This window comes from Oryctolagus cuniculus, chromosome 1 (genome assembly GCF_051225735.1).
Source record: "Oryctolagus cuniculus isolate XC-2025 breed Fujian yellow rabbit chromosome 1, ASM5122573v1, whole genome shotgun sequence".
Classification (NCBI taxonomy): domain Eukaryota; kingdom Metazoa; phylum Chordata; class Mammalia; order Lagomorpha; family Leporidae; genus Oryctolagus; species Oryctolagus cuniculus.
This window is the reverse complement of record NC_142867.1, coordinates 142784698-142799095: the sequence shown is the minus strand read 5'-3', so window position 1 is coordinate 142799095 and position 14398 is coordinate 142784698. Positions and strand designations below refer to the sequence as shown.

Below are 14398 nucleotides of genomic sequence, written 5' to 3'. Positions count from 1 at the left end.
CGGAACCAGCATACGAAGTACTCCCCCTACTGTTGTGCCTAGGGATCTCCCTCTACAGTGAGCATTTGATGGGACTATCATGGTCTTTAAAAAGCCACCTCCTTAAAACACGCTTTGGGAAATAGTTCTACTCAGAAATCCAACAGTCCAATGTACAGCGGCTGTGGAATTCCACTACCCTTCTGTCAGTGGGGTGAGGCCCTGCATGCATTAGGCCCTGGCAGGTCTTGCTGTAGAGCAGTGAGAAAACACGGACCTTGTCCCCAGGGAGCTCACAGCTGGGTGTAGGAAGCCCCATGTTTTAGATTTTTGGATTCCCATACCCTTTGAGCAAGCACCCCCTCTGCCTATCTGTATGTATTTATTTATAAGTTGTACATATTTAGTACAGTGTTAATACATGAGATACACAGTTAAACACACAGAAAGATAGAAAATGTAAAGGGATGAGAAAAATTATGAAACTAAAATTCTATCATTTTTCTTGCTTTACACCAGTGAGTCAGCTGTGCCTTAGAGTCGTGCAGCCGCCGGGGTCCCAGCACAGAAGTTCTAATTCACTAGATTTGGAGTGGGTTCTTAGCATTTGGAACGTTAACAGGTCCTCTTGTGTGATTCTATTGCTAGTATTAAAGTGCTGTGCAGGTGGGGCAGGTGCGTGTCTCCTGGGAAGCTTGCGCACATTGCAGATCCTGCCAGCTTCTTCTCTCAAGTGAGAACTGAAGATTGGGGAGGGGTTGGGTGTACTGTACTAGGGAGTGGGTAGGAAAAGCTCCCTGGCTATGCTGCCCGCTTGTCTGTGGCTGAAAGGAAGCCTTGCTCTGTAGGCACTGCCAGTCACAGGCAGGACTCCCAGCAAACCACTGGGCCTCCCTGTCTGGCCTTTTCTTTGGGAAAGTAAGGGGGGTGATTTAGAAGAGCCTGCCGAGCATCTTAGAGCCCTTACGTTCTTTGATTTAATTGTTGTTGTTGTTTTTTTTAATTCTGAGCAGGGGTGGCAGTGATTCGATTTCTTTCAGCAATTTAACACACACACACACATACATATATTCACGCAAGGGCTAGTTAGATCATGAGACTGGAGTTTTCTTGTACTCCATGGGCACCGAGGTGGTAGTAGGCGTTTAAATTTGAGGCCCCCGAGGAGAAGTTTCAGAAGGGGCCACGATTACTTATAGTTAATTGCAAAAGAAACAGATCTCAAGGGCAGGAACCCCTTCCTTTCTTAATAACTGTGCAAAACGGCATTCCCAAACACTGCACTGCATCACAGGCGGTTCCATGAGCAGAGGCCTTCTTCCATCTTCCTTGCTCTTGGAAACTCTGAACTTCCTCCCTGGACCCCTGTCAGAGCTAGTGGCTAACTTGTCCTCTTCTCCTGGTCTCTAGTTTTTAGCCTCCAGTTATCTCCACGTAAAAGCTAATAAGTTGCACCTACATATGTTAGAACAGTTGTCAGGCTTGTCTTCTGCTCAAACTGCTTTAGTTTAAAACAAACAACAACAGAGAACTGGGGCTGCGGGGTGGGGGTTGGATGAAGACATTTCAGTTATGCCTGCAGGTGGTGGTGTTTTGACCTTGACAGTCAGTTCTAAACGACCTGTCAAGCACATTTGTGTGCTTCTGGGCACACCCACCTGGAAGATATTATATCCCCTAAGCTTTATGTGCCCCAGCAGGCAGGCACCAGGCTCATGGATTTTGTTTTCATCGATGGAGGGTTAATGCATGCATGGCAGGATTTACTGAAAGGGCCCAGCCACAAATGCTGTTTTTATTTAATTCTGATTTCCCTCCTCCCATGGCCTTCCCCTCCCTTCCCCAGACCCCTTTCCCCGGACTCCCTCCACCTCCCACTAGCCCTTGCTGCTCTACCACTCCTCCCTGTCCCTCTCTCCCCCTTTAGCTTCAAACTATTGCTTTCTGGCTTTGATATCTCCTTGCAGAGCTGTAAGCAATCAGGAGATTATGGGCCCCCAAGCTCAGCTGGGTACACTGCCTGGTAGGGGGCTCAGGCCCCAGGCCACTGCACAAAACCGCGCACACAAAGCCTGCCCTGGCCCCTGTGCCTGTTTTGGTTACCACTTGGTGTGCAGCGCCTCTAAAGGTGGCACCTCCTCAGCCTGAGCTGTCTGGGAGACCTCTTCAGGAATGATTCTGACCTTTGCTGAGTGGCCCAGGGTCACCTTTTTTGAAGTTGTCTGAGTTTTATCTTTTTAAGTTGGGAGTCTCCTCCCTGATCTTGAAGGTCACAGATGCTTGTGCCAGGAAGGTGGGATGAGGAGAATGAACGGACAAATGAAGGGAATCCATTGAATCCAGCTTCATGTGTCCCACCACACTTGGATGGTTTCAAGTTATTTGAGGGTACAGATGAAGGCTCTGTATCCAGGGAACACCTCTTCCTGGGCTTCTATACCTAAGGCCCAATGTATTGAAGGCGATATGTGTTATACAGTCAGCCCTGTGTATCTGCGATTTGCATCCATGGATCCAACTGACTATGGGTTCTGTACCATGTAGTTAGACCTACAGTGGTTGCTTCTGTCCTGAATGTGTGCAGGCCTTTTTCTTGTATTGTTCCCTAAACCAGACAGTATAACTCTTTACATAACATTTACATTGTATTAGGTATTACGAGTAATTTAGTGGTGATTTAAAGTATCCAGGAGGATGTGTGTAGGTTATAGGCAAATACTGTGTGATTTTATATGAGGGACCTGAGCATTATGGATTTTAGTATTGTTATAGAAATCTCCAAAACTGGTTGGTGGAAGTGCTATAGAACACCCAAACTAGGTCTGCTCACCTGGCACACAGCAGGCCAATAACTAACACTGGGGTGGTAGAAGGAAGGAGTTTATTTGCAGTACACAAAGCAAGGAGTTGGGCAGCAATGGCTGAATTCCCAGACACCCTGGAGAATTAAGGATAGTGAATCTTATCAAAGTAGGGGTTGAGTAGTATGTGATCAGAGCATGTACTGGCCTCTGGCCCACAGGGCTTGTCACCTTCCTTGGATTGGCCAGTGTGTTCTGAAGATGCTGGGATGGCAAGGTGGGCTATGGCTGCCTGGGGACTATGAGTAGATTGGCTGGGTGTTACCTTGCTTGGTTAGGACTTGAAGTGGTAGGATGTTAGCCATGGCGATGATAACTGAATTCTGGATCTTGCAGTCAGAGTCCTACAGCTTTGGCCTTACCCTGTACCACTCCCTTAATTTAAGGAGTTGACCTTTAGTAAGGAGTTGGCTGGTAATCACCACAGTGTAGGCAGAGGAACTGCATGCTGGAAGAGAGAGACTGAGGCCTGACTTAGTTGACTTCAGAGGCATTAGGAATGTGGGCTTGGTTTCATTATCCGTGAGGGGAGAGCTCAGTACTGAGGGATGACTGTGTCTCTAATGGCAGAGATGAAAGTTGCTTATTCCCTATTACATGTATGTCTTTCTTGCTATGCTGTAATTTGTCCAAAGTCATAAATAAGTAGGCCCAGATCTATATATTTCCCTCTCTGATGGGAACCACCACCAGCAGTGTATTCCACTGCTCAGTCTACCACAGAGGTGTGTGAGGGGGACAGTTCCTATGATATCTTGATGAGTTCCCACTAAAGACCTGAGGGGAAGACCAGTGCTTGTCAGCTACTCTTCCCAGACCCTAGGAACCTCTCCAGGCCATGGTGGTACATGCCGCAGTCTCCCTGCAAGCAACACTGATCATTTAATATTTTCTCCCCTCTGCCAGAGGGACACTCAGGATTGGAGTCTTATCTTTTTTTTTTTTTTTAAGATTATTTATTTATTTATTTGAGGGGCAGAGTTACAGAGAGAAAGGTCTTTCGTCTGCTGGTTCACTCCCCAAACGGCTGCAACGGCCGGAGCTGGGCCGATCCAAAACCGGGAGTCAGGAGCTTTTTCTAGGTCTCCCAAGTGGGTGCAGGGGCCCAAGCACTTGAGCCATCTTCCACTGCTTTCCCCGGTCATAAGCAGAGAGCTAGATTGAAAGAGGAACAGCCAGGACACAAAACAGTGACTGTATGGGATGACAGCACCACAGGCGGAGGCATTGCCACAGTGCCAGCCCCTTATCTTGTCATTTTTTGACACAAGGTCTTCCTTGGGAATTCCCAGATGGGATGAAGAATATAGGAGTCTAAGAAGGATGTGGTGTGAGAGTAACTGGATCATGTTTTCTGCTGCTGGGAGCAGCCTGGTCTCAGAGAATGTAAGAGAAGCCAAAATCTGGGAAAGTGGGCTTCTGCCCCCTTAAGTCTTTGAGCTTTCAAATTAGGTCTTCAGGAGTGGGCATTTAACCTAACTATCTAAGACAGTTGTGTCTCATATTGGAGTGCCTGGTTTGATTCCCAGCCCTGGCTCCTAGATCCAGTTTCCTGCTAATGCAGACCTTGGGATGTAGCAGTGATGCATCAGGTGCTTGGGTTCCTGCCCCCCGAGTGGAAGACCTGGATTGAGCTCCTGGCTCACTGCTTCAGCCGAGCCAGACCTGGCTATTGTGGGCACTTGGGGAAAGAACCAGCAGATAGGAGCTCTCTGTGCCTCTCAGATAAAGAAGTAAATAAATAACAAGAATGCCCCCCAAACACACACACACACACACACACACACACAACAACAACAACAACAACAAAACAAAACAAAACAAAACAACGGGCACCCTTTGATCAAGGTGGTTGAGTTGGGTTTCACTTGTTTAACCTCCCAGCCATAATTCACCAGAGGTGCTGCTGTTTGGTTTCTGCAACAAAAGCATCAGTTCCAGGGGTGGGAACCTTTTTTCCTGCCAAGTGCTATTTGAATATTTATAGCATGATTGTGGGCCATACAGAATTATCAACCTAAAAATTAACTGCATAGATTTATTGAATTTCAAGTGGTTCCTATGGCAGGGCCAGACCACAGGTTAAGGCCCAGAGGCCAGACGTTCCCCACCCCGATAGACCTTAGGACTGGGAAGGGAAGCAGTGGCAGCAAGTTACTCTAACGATACTGGATTTTTCCCTTCTGCCTTCAGATTTGTTGATGATTGTACCACCTGACTTTCCACTAACCTTACAGCTTTCAGAATGTGACATCCCTTCATTTAACCCTCACAAGCAAGCTCCTGTCCCTTTCGTGACCCAGCTGTCACAAGCTCCCCACAGCTTCCTTCAAGACTAGACTTGTCCAGGCTCTCAACGGTCTGTGCCGAGATCTAGAAGCCCTGCTGCTCAGAAAGCTGTTCTCTGTCCACCGGGCATCATGACAAGCTCTGCTTTCTGCTCAGCTGAGGAGTTTATCATGCTGGGCGATGAGCTCCGGCAGGTGCTGACAGCTAGCTCAAGGCCTCAGCTTCTGTAACTCGTGGCCTCTAAGGCTCGGGGCAAGAGGGTCTTAATGATGGGTGGTTTGCTTGAGCTGGCAGCACAAACACGTAGGTCCACTCAGGGGCTGTGAGCTAATACATAAGGGTGAGCTCCAAGCAACCAAGTGCACTTTATCTCCTGAACCCTGCGGGGTGCAGTGAGATGATAGAGCACCACCTTCGCAGTCAGAGAGCCAGTGCAGACCTCAGCTCTGCTGGTGACTGCTGTGAGATGCTGCCAGTTACTCTCGTAAACTGCCATACACTGCTCATCTCTGAGACTCCTGTGTGCAGTAGGTAAGGTCATGTGTGCACACCTAGTATGTATCAGGCACTCAGCAAATACTGGTTCCAGGCTTAGAGAAAGTTGATAGTTTTGTCAGTCAAAAATCATCAGATTTGTTGCTTACTAGTATAATGACAAACATTACCTACCAACCAGAATGTCCATGATTTTCTGAAATTACAGCTCCAGGGAGAAAATAAAAATAGGTGCTATGAGTCAATGTGGTAGTAAGGCAGCTTGAACAGTTTGTTACAAAGACTTGTTGAGTCCAGATGACTCAAATTCTACAAACAATTTCTCAGTTCAGTGAAGCAATTTTTATAGAGAAGCACCTGCATTTTTGTAAGGTCTTCCTTCAAGGCTGTATCTTGAACTTCTGGAGTTTAAATATATATATTAACTTTCCTTTCCCAGGAAAGAAAGATTGGAGCTGGTGTTGTGGCACGGCAGGATAAGCTGCTGCTTGTGAGACCAGCATCCCATATTGCAGCATTGGTTCAAGTCCTGGCTGCTCCATTTCTGATCCAGCTCCCTGCTGGAAATCAGCAGAGGATAGCCCAAATACTTGGCCCCTGCTACCCACGTTGAAAACCTGAATGGAGTTCTGCCTTCACTCTGGTTCAGCCGAAGCAGTTGCAGCCATTTGGGGAATGAACCAAAGGATGGAAGATTCCTTTCTCTGCCTTTCAAATAAATAAAATAAGTCTTAAGAAAGGAAAGGAGGGAGGGAGGGAGAAAAGGAAGGAGGAAAGAGGAAAGGTAGAGAAGGCAGTAGAATAAAACCAAAAGAAGTCTTATACCTGATCTTTTGGGGATTTGGGAATCAACTGGACTATCTGGACCCTATCTGTTTGCCTGGCTTCCAGGCCCTCTGGGGTTCCAGTCCCACCAGTTAGACAAAGCTCTGTGGCCTTGACCTCTTTTCCTGTCACTTTTGGATCAGTTGTTGATCCCTCATAGCTCCTGAAGCAGCTGTCTCTGATCTGTTTTCAGTATTACCAGAGGCATTATCTGACCTCTGTGTGAAAAGACTGCATGGCACAAACTTCCAGAAGAACCCTGTAGGGGCCAGCGTTGTGGCGTTGCAGGTAAAGCTGCCGCCTGCAATGCCAGCTTTCCACTTGGACAACATTTTGTGTCCCAGCTGCTCCACTTCTGATCCAGCTTCCTGCTAATAGCCTGGGAAAAGCAGCGGAAGATGGTCCAAGTGTTTGGGCCCCTGCCACTCACATGGGAGAGTCAGAAGAAGCTGCTGGCTTCAGCCTGGTCCAGCCCTGGGCATTGCGGCCATCTGGGAAGTATACCAGTGGATAGAGGATCTGTCTCTCTCCCTCTCTCTCTGTAACTCTTTCAAATCAAAACAAATAATTCTTTAAAAAAAAAAAAAAAAAGAACCCTATGTCACTGCACACATCTGCCTGTTGCCAGTGGAGCCAGGGAGGCTCAGAGTCAGAAGGGCAGGAACAACCTCATGGCCAGCAACTACGGGGTGCCAGGGTCATCTCCTGCATGGTGCTTTTCCTTTGAATGCCATAAGCAGGAAGCTGGAATCAGGATCCTGAGCCAAGTATGGAACCGGGTACTCTGGTGTGTAACACAGATATCTCAACTGTCATCTTAACCAAAATGCTAGGTGGAATGCATTTTGTAAATAGCACCTGTCTATCTAGGTTGGAGTAATCTTTGTAGGCCAGAATGGGAGTGTCTCAAGACACTTCTGCAGAAAAGAATTTTAATTTTGCAGAAGGATCAATCTTAAAAGGCCTTTGAAGATATTGCTTCTTTACTGTACTTTTTTCCTCTTTTTGTTCCCACCTTTGTTCCCCTGTACCTCATTCCTCCCATTCCTTCCTCCCTCTTGGGAGCTTTTTGTATAGAATCCTGTGTTTGCTCATGCAGATGTAGCCAATAAGACTCCCTTCTCCCCCTTTTTAAAAAGGACACATAATGCTCACACCTATTTTACAGTGTGGTTGTCATTTAACATTTGATTATTTATTAGACATTAGTTTTCATATTAAAAAATGTGTGTACTTGAGAGGCAGAAAGACAGCTCCCATCCACTCGTTCACTCCCCAGATGTCCTCAATAGTTAGGGATGGACCAGGCCAAAACTGGAAGCCAGGAGCTCTAGGTCTCCCACCTGGCAGGAACCCAACTACTTGAACCATCACCTGCTGCCTCCCAGGGTCCCCATAGCAGGCAGCTGGAATCAGAAGCTGATCAGGGACTAGAAGTTCCATGGCTCAATAGGCTAATCCTCTGCCTGCGGTGCTGGCACACTGGGTTCTAGTCCCGGTCGGGGCGCCGGATTCTGTCCAGCTCTCTGCTGTGGCCCGAGAGTGCAGTGGAGGATGGCCCAAGTGCTTGGGCCCTGCACCCGCATGGGAGACCAGGAGAAGCACCTGGCTCCTGACTTCCGATCAGCATGGTGTGCCGGCCACAGCGGCCATTGGAGGGTGAACCAACAGTAAAGGAAGACCTTTCTCTCTGTCTCTCTCTCTCACTGTCCACTCTGCCTGTCAAAAAAAAATTTTTTTAAAAATTAGCCCGCCATAGATTTATTGAATTTCGAGTCTCACCTACAGGTTATCAAGGTCCACAGGCCAGACATCGCCCCTCCCTGGAAATCTAAACCTTTTGTGTCACTGTGAAGATCTTGCTCATTTAGGTCCGTGCCCTCATTTCATGTACCTAGTGGGAACCAGGACACCCCCTTCTCAGAACTTTTGTGATGATATTGTTCTTCAGATTTCATTCATTTTAGCAGCTGTGAAGTTGTGTTCATCCTGTTCTCAGCAATTTTTTTGAAGTTTAAAGAGAACCTCTTAAAAAAAGCCACATATTTGAAATTGTAAAATAGCTTCAGTAACTGACATTTACTTTTCTGAGTGTACTTATTTAGATGTCCCCTGGTGTCTAGTGAGTGATACTGGCTGGTGTGGATACTTGTAGCTGGACCTGCAGCACAGAGCATTTGTTCTGCGGCTCATAGGTGAGCAGGCAAGAGGGTACCCAAAGCTCTACTACCCATATTACCAAAGAAAGCAAAGATATGTTTTAGTCCTATTGAGAAAGAAATGAAGAGGAAAGCTAGCATTTCCTCTTTTTTCAAATAAGAGGCTATTGAAAGAAAGACTTTGATTTTTTTAAAAAAATTTGTCTTGGGGCCGGTGCTGGCACAGTGGATAAAGCCGCTGCCTGCAGTGCCAGCATCCCATATGGGCACTGGTTTGAGTCCCGGCTGCTCCACTTCCAATCCAGCTCTCGGCTATGGCCTGGGAAAGCAGTAGAAATGGCCCAAGTCCTTGGGTAACTGCACCTGCCTGGAGACCTGGAAGAAGCTCCTGGCTTCGGATCGGCGCAGTTCTGGCTGTTGTGGTCATCTGAGGAGTAAACCAGCGGATAAAAGAGCTCTTTCTCTTTTTGTCTCTCTCTCTGCCTTTGCCTCTCTGTAACTCTGACTTTCAAATAAATAAATAAATCTTTAAATAAAAAATTGTCTTATTTATTTTAAAGGCAGAGTTACACAGAGAGAGGAGAGACAGAGATTTTCCATCTACTGGTTCACTCCCCAAATGGCTACTGGGGCTGGGGCTGGGGCTGGGCCAGGCTACAGCCAGGATTCTGGGACTCCATCTGGGTCTCCCGCATGGGTGGCAGGGCCCAAGCACTGTAATCATCTCTGCTTTCCCAAGCATATTAACGGAGAGCTGGATTGGAATTCAAGTGGCTGGGGCTTGAACTGGCGCTCCTATGAGTTGCTGGAGATGCAGGCGGCAGCCTAACCCTCTGCTACAACAACACTGGCCCCAGCTTTGATTGTTTTCATCTTCAGACTTGGCAGCAGGCCAAGCTGATCTGAATACAGAAAAAAATGGAACAAAATACCAGAAAGGGAAGTGGAAAGTAGTGGATTATGGAAATGACCAAATGTGTCTGAATTTCCAGGCTCCTCAAGGAAAGAATGGGTTAAGCTGGGGCAGAGTTCAGGAACATTTATAAAGACTCACTTGAGCATCTCTGTTACCCCCAAGTAATTGTAGAGCATGTCACCCGAAACTCAATTTTAAATCATAGGCAAAACGACACTCCTAGCCCATTATGGTTTCATGTTGACCAGACTAATCTGATTTTTTAGAGTGACATCAGTGGTAGGCACGCAATAGAAGTGATTTATCTCACCATTAACAAGGCATGACACTGAGGAACAAATTCAGGAAATGTTTTTTACCAGCATGGCAAATTTTTTTCTTTTGTATCTCTGAAGGGCAACCATTTTAGTGGTTGCAAAATTAACATAAGCCACAGGCCCCTGCAGTGTGTGTGCAAACACACACACATACAAGCATTTAGCATACTGACCCCCTTTGTGATTATTTGCTGTGGCAATGCACAGAATGCCGTGATCCCGGTGCTAGTTTGGCAGAGGAAACAGACAAAGAGAGCTCTCGAGGCCCAGAGAGTGTGATGAGGTGAGCCGCTGGTCGTTTGTGTCACCCCTTCCCCACTGCACAGCTTGCAGGGCCCCTTTGACCCCTGTAAGGATGTGGCGATCTTGTTAGAAGCTGCAGCAGCAGCTGGAGGGTCCGTTTTGCTGTGCTTTCAAATGGATGTGCTATCTGCTGTGGAATAGACTTGTGCTTGTCTGGCTATGAGAACACGGAAAATGACTCTTCATAAAAAGAAAATTACAAGGAAATTCTTTTTTATGGCTAACCCTTGCTCCTCCTGCTGCAACAAAACACCTTTCTTCACTGTCTAATTCAATAGCAGAACAGCCGATTACTCCATGCTGAATAATGTACCTTTGTTTATTTGCTTCTTTACTAAACTTTCCAGCTTTTTTTTTTTTCTGGGCTAAATAATCCCAACAGTTTTGAGCTCCCCCCCCTTTTTTTAGCTTCTGTTTTCTTATTCTTTAGTTGTCTCAGTTGCTTTCTGTTGGATCATCATCTAGTTCTTTTATCACTCGGATGCTCAAATATCTGAAACAAGGCACAGTAAGTTGGAAAGGGGTCTCCATAGCTGACTACAGGAGCCATTTATTGAGCTCTTTTTCTTTAAATAATACTCATTTACAAATATTTATTTATGTATTTGAAAAGCAGGATTAGAGAGAGAGAGAGAGAGACAGAGTTTGAGAAACAGAGAGAGAGATCTTCCATCTGCTAGTCCAATCCCCAAATGGTCACAGCCACCAGGGCTGAGCAGACTGAAACCAGGAGCCTGGAACTCCATCTGGGTCTTCCATGTGAACGCAGGGGCCCAAGGACTTGGATCATCCTCCACTACTTTCTCACGTGCACCAATGGGGAGCTGGATTGAACCGGCACCCATATGGGATGCCAGCATTGCAGACAGTGGCTTAACCCACTGTGCCACAATGCCAGTCCCATACTGAACTCTTAACTCTGTGCGTGGCACAGTGCCGAGTACATTTCACATATCATCCGGTTTCAGCCTCAACAACCTCTACAAGTCAAGGGCCTTTATTTATGGCATTCTGTAGAGGAGAAAACCAAGAAAAAGAGTAATTCTCTATATCTCTCATCTCCTGAGTGACCCAGCTGAAACTCTCCCAGGTCTCAGACTGTACAGCCTGCGGTCTGAACCACTTCTCCCTGGTGCCATGATCTCATTCACCTATCCCCAGATCTTTTATTTAACATTAACAACTGTACTAGGCAGCTGACTGGCTTTCCATATAAAGATCATTACAGCTGTATACCCTTTTACTACTTTATTAACACATGGTTAGTCATTCATTACTTCAGACTGGTCTGCATGTGTTCCTGGAAATTCATTTTATTGAACCACTTTTCCAAGTTCTGTGAGTCTCATTGAATTCTAATTCAGCCCTTCGAGAGGCTGTTAACCCCTCCTAGCTTGATTCTCTGGAAGATCTAATGAAGTCTCTCTCTCTCTCTCTCTTTTTTTTTTTTTTTTTGGATAGGCAGAGTGGACAGTGAGAGAGACAGACAGAGAGAGAAAGGTCTTCCTTTTCCATTGGTTCACCCCACAATTGCCGCCACGGCCAGCGCACCACGCTAATCCAAAGTCAGGAGCCAGGTGCTTCCCCCAGTCTCCCATGCGGGTGCAGGGCCCAAGGACCTGCACCATCCTCCACTGCACTCCTGGGCCACAGCAGAGAGCTGGACTGGAAGTGGAGCAACCGGGACTAGAACCTGGGGTGCCGGTGCCGCAGGCAGAGGATTAGCCTATTGAGTCACAGTGATGGCCTAATTTGGTCTCTTAACCAGTGAGCCCCTCACCCCTTGGTGTGTCCAGCGCCATCTGACAGATCACACCCCCACCCGAGGCTTTCCTTGCCCCCCCGCCTCCTCCCTGGCAGGTTTCCATACCTCACTGAACAGAAGGGAGGTGCAGAGTGAGCAACAGTGTTGGGATGTGAATTTTTAGGTGGTCTCTATTTTCTCCAATTTGGAGCCTTCATCCGAATTTTTGCTTCAAGTCCAGAGCTATCACTGAGAGATCGGGGCGCTGCCATGTCTTTGAAAACAGCACCATCTATGAGAGATAGTCATGTGACATTGCAGTCAGATCACAGCCAGCTGCACACACTGCTCCTGGTGTGGAGGTGACATTCTGCATCTGTGCTTCTGAGTGAGAAAAAGAATGAAGGTAGGAGTAGCAGTAGTGGTGAAAGCCATTTTATTTCTGGTGAAGACATCAAGTATGATTTTCCCAGGGGATGGATACCAGTTTAGCCAGAGGAAGGTAATTCAGGAATCACTGTTACAAAATTAAAATAGAAAAATATTCTCGCACAAAAGATGTTTTAGGAAAAACAAAGCCATGTTCCAGAATCTCTTCAAGCCACCCAAAAGAGGATTTTGAGAGTCTTAGGTCTTTGTTTCCTTCCCTCCCCTCCCCTCCCCTCCCCTCCCCTTCCCTCTTCCTGGCTTCTTTCCCTCTTCCTGGCTTCTTGCTTGCTCTGTGGCATCATAGGCCCTCCTTCTTGGCTGCCCAAAAATGTCAAAATCATCCAAAGATGGTCTTGTGAGAATCACTCGAGCTTATGTCTGCCATTGCAAGTGTGGCTTGATGGATACTGCCTTCATGAACTCAGAGGCGTTAAGAAACACTACTGGGAATGTTCGGTAACTTGCAGGTGAAGCCGGAAAGAACGTCTCTGCTCTTGCTCTTGCAACCATTTGTCAGATTCATCTGGAAACAGGATATTGAGTGTAGAATATTTTTTTTCTGGTTGCTGTGCAGTGCAGTGTGTCACTGGGAGCGTTTGCAGAAGGCTGGAACCAGGAGCATGTGGTCCAAGCAAGAAAATGCTTCATTATTTTCAGAGCAAAGGAGTGAAACTCCCGAGGCTTGCGTTTTGTGTCTGTTTGGATAAATCAGGGGTGCGTTCTTTCAGAGGAGAGAAGTTAAACAGAGAAAGCCACCATTCTTTCCCACTTCTTTTTCCTCATTCAATTTTGCTCTCTAGCTTTTTGTAATATCATGCTCAAATCTTGAAAATACAACTGCTTCCCATTTGGTGAGCTCTTTTTTTTTTTTTGTCTTTTCCATTTGGCAACAGTATTTTCCTGTGTTTTTAATGGCACCAAAATTAACATGGCTGTTTTTATTTAACAGGAACAACTTCAAGTTTTATATTACACGCCCAGCCAAAGAATCTTTGATTTTTCCCTGGCGTTTCCCAAGATGTTAGCATGGCTTTGAAAACAGGGCTGTGTAACTGCTGTTGCAAAGATGGCCGGGGCAGCATGGCAGATTGGGGAGGGAGGAGTGGCGGGAAGTTGGCCTCCCCCGAGTTACTATTTTTAAAGTTTGCTTGCCTACTGAATGGCTCAATTTACAAATCCTACTGGATATCGTTTTGACCTTCCTCATTTTTCTTTCCTGTTGACAGCATGATGGAGGCGTTGGTGTGAGCCCAACCGTTTGTCCCCTCGTTTTGCACGCACACTCCCTCAAGCAACCAGACCCTTCCCTCCCTTGAGAGAGACACCAAGAGGTCAAAGCCCCTTGAGGGAGATAGCCCAACCTTGACTTTCTTAGGAGGTAGGATCCCAAATCCCAGTTAGAAACACTCCAGGAAACGAACATCTTTATTTGTTAAACAAATAGTCTTCTGTGAGCCTTGGCCAACACATTCATTTACCTAAAAGGAGCGAAGTAAGCACTGCCTGCCTTTCAGGGGAGCCTCTCCCTGTGCAGCTGGGGCTTTGAAGCCTGGTTTTAAGGTTTGCAGTTGGAGCGCTTGCTGTTCCTTTCCCTTGGCGAGGGTTCTAGAGGATGTTGTTTCCTCATTTAGTAATTGGAGAATTAATGGGGTTCTTTGTGATGCTACTGTAGGAGAGAGACAGTGTTTTATTCGATTCAGGCACTGTAATTAAAGTGGCGCCCATTGGCGTGGGTAGAGTTAAGGTTGCTTCAGCTTTTCCAGTATAAACTCATATTTCAGAGGTTTATAACCAGCTATAAAAATTTGCTTCTAGCTACAGACCTGGCATATTCAGTATCAGCCTAGGAATAACCTTTACTTTTAAAAATATCTTTTAAAAAGGATAATTAAAAATTGAGTTTATCTATTTGTTAAATTACAAAGATGCAAGGAAATGAAAGTTGTTTTTTTTTTTTTGCAAAAGCTTGTGACCTATTTTTAAAAGTGTGGACAACATTATTAGATATTTTTTATGTCTTCAAAGGAAAAATACAGCAAAATCTCTGTGAGAGCTCTTTTAAAAGGATATTGTTTCAGTTT

General features: G+C 46.2%; 1 protein-coding gene across 25 annotated transcripts in view; it reads left to right on the top strand.

The window, feature by feature from the left end:
* Window positions 1-14398, top strand: part of AOPEP (aminopeptidase O (putative)) — a 406706-nt gene that overhangs the window by 105903 nt on the left and 286405 nt on the right. The window lies entirely within an intron of this gene.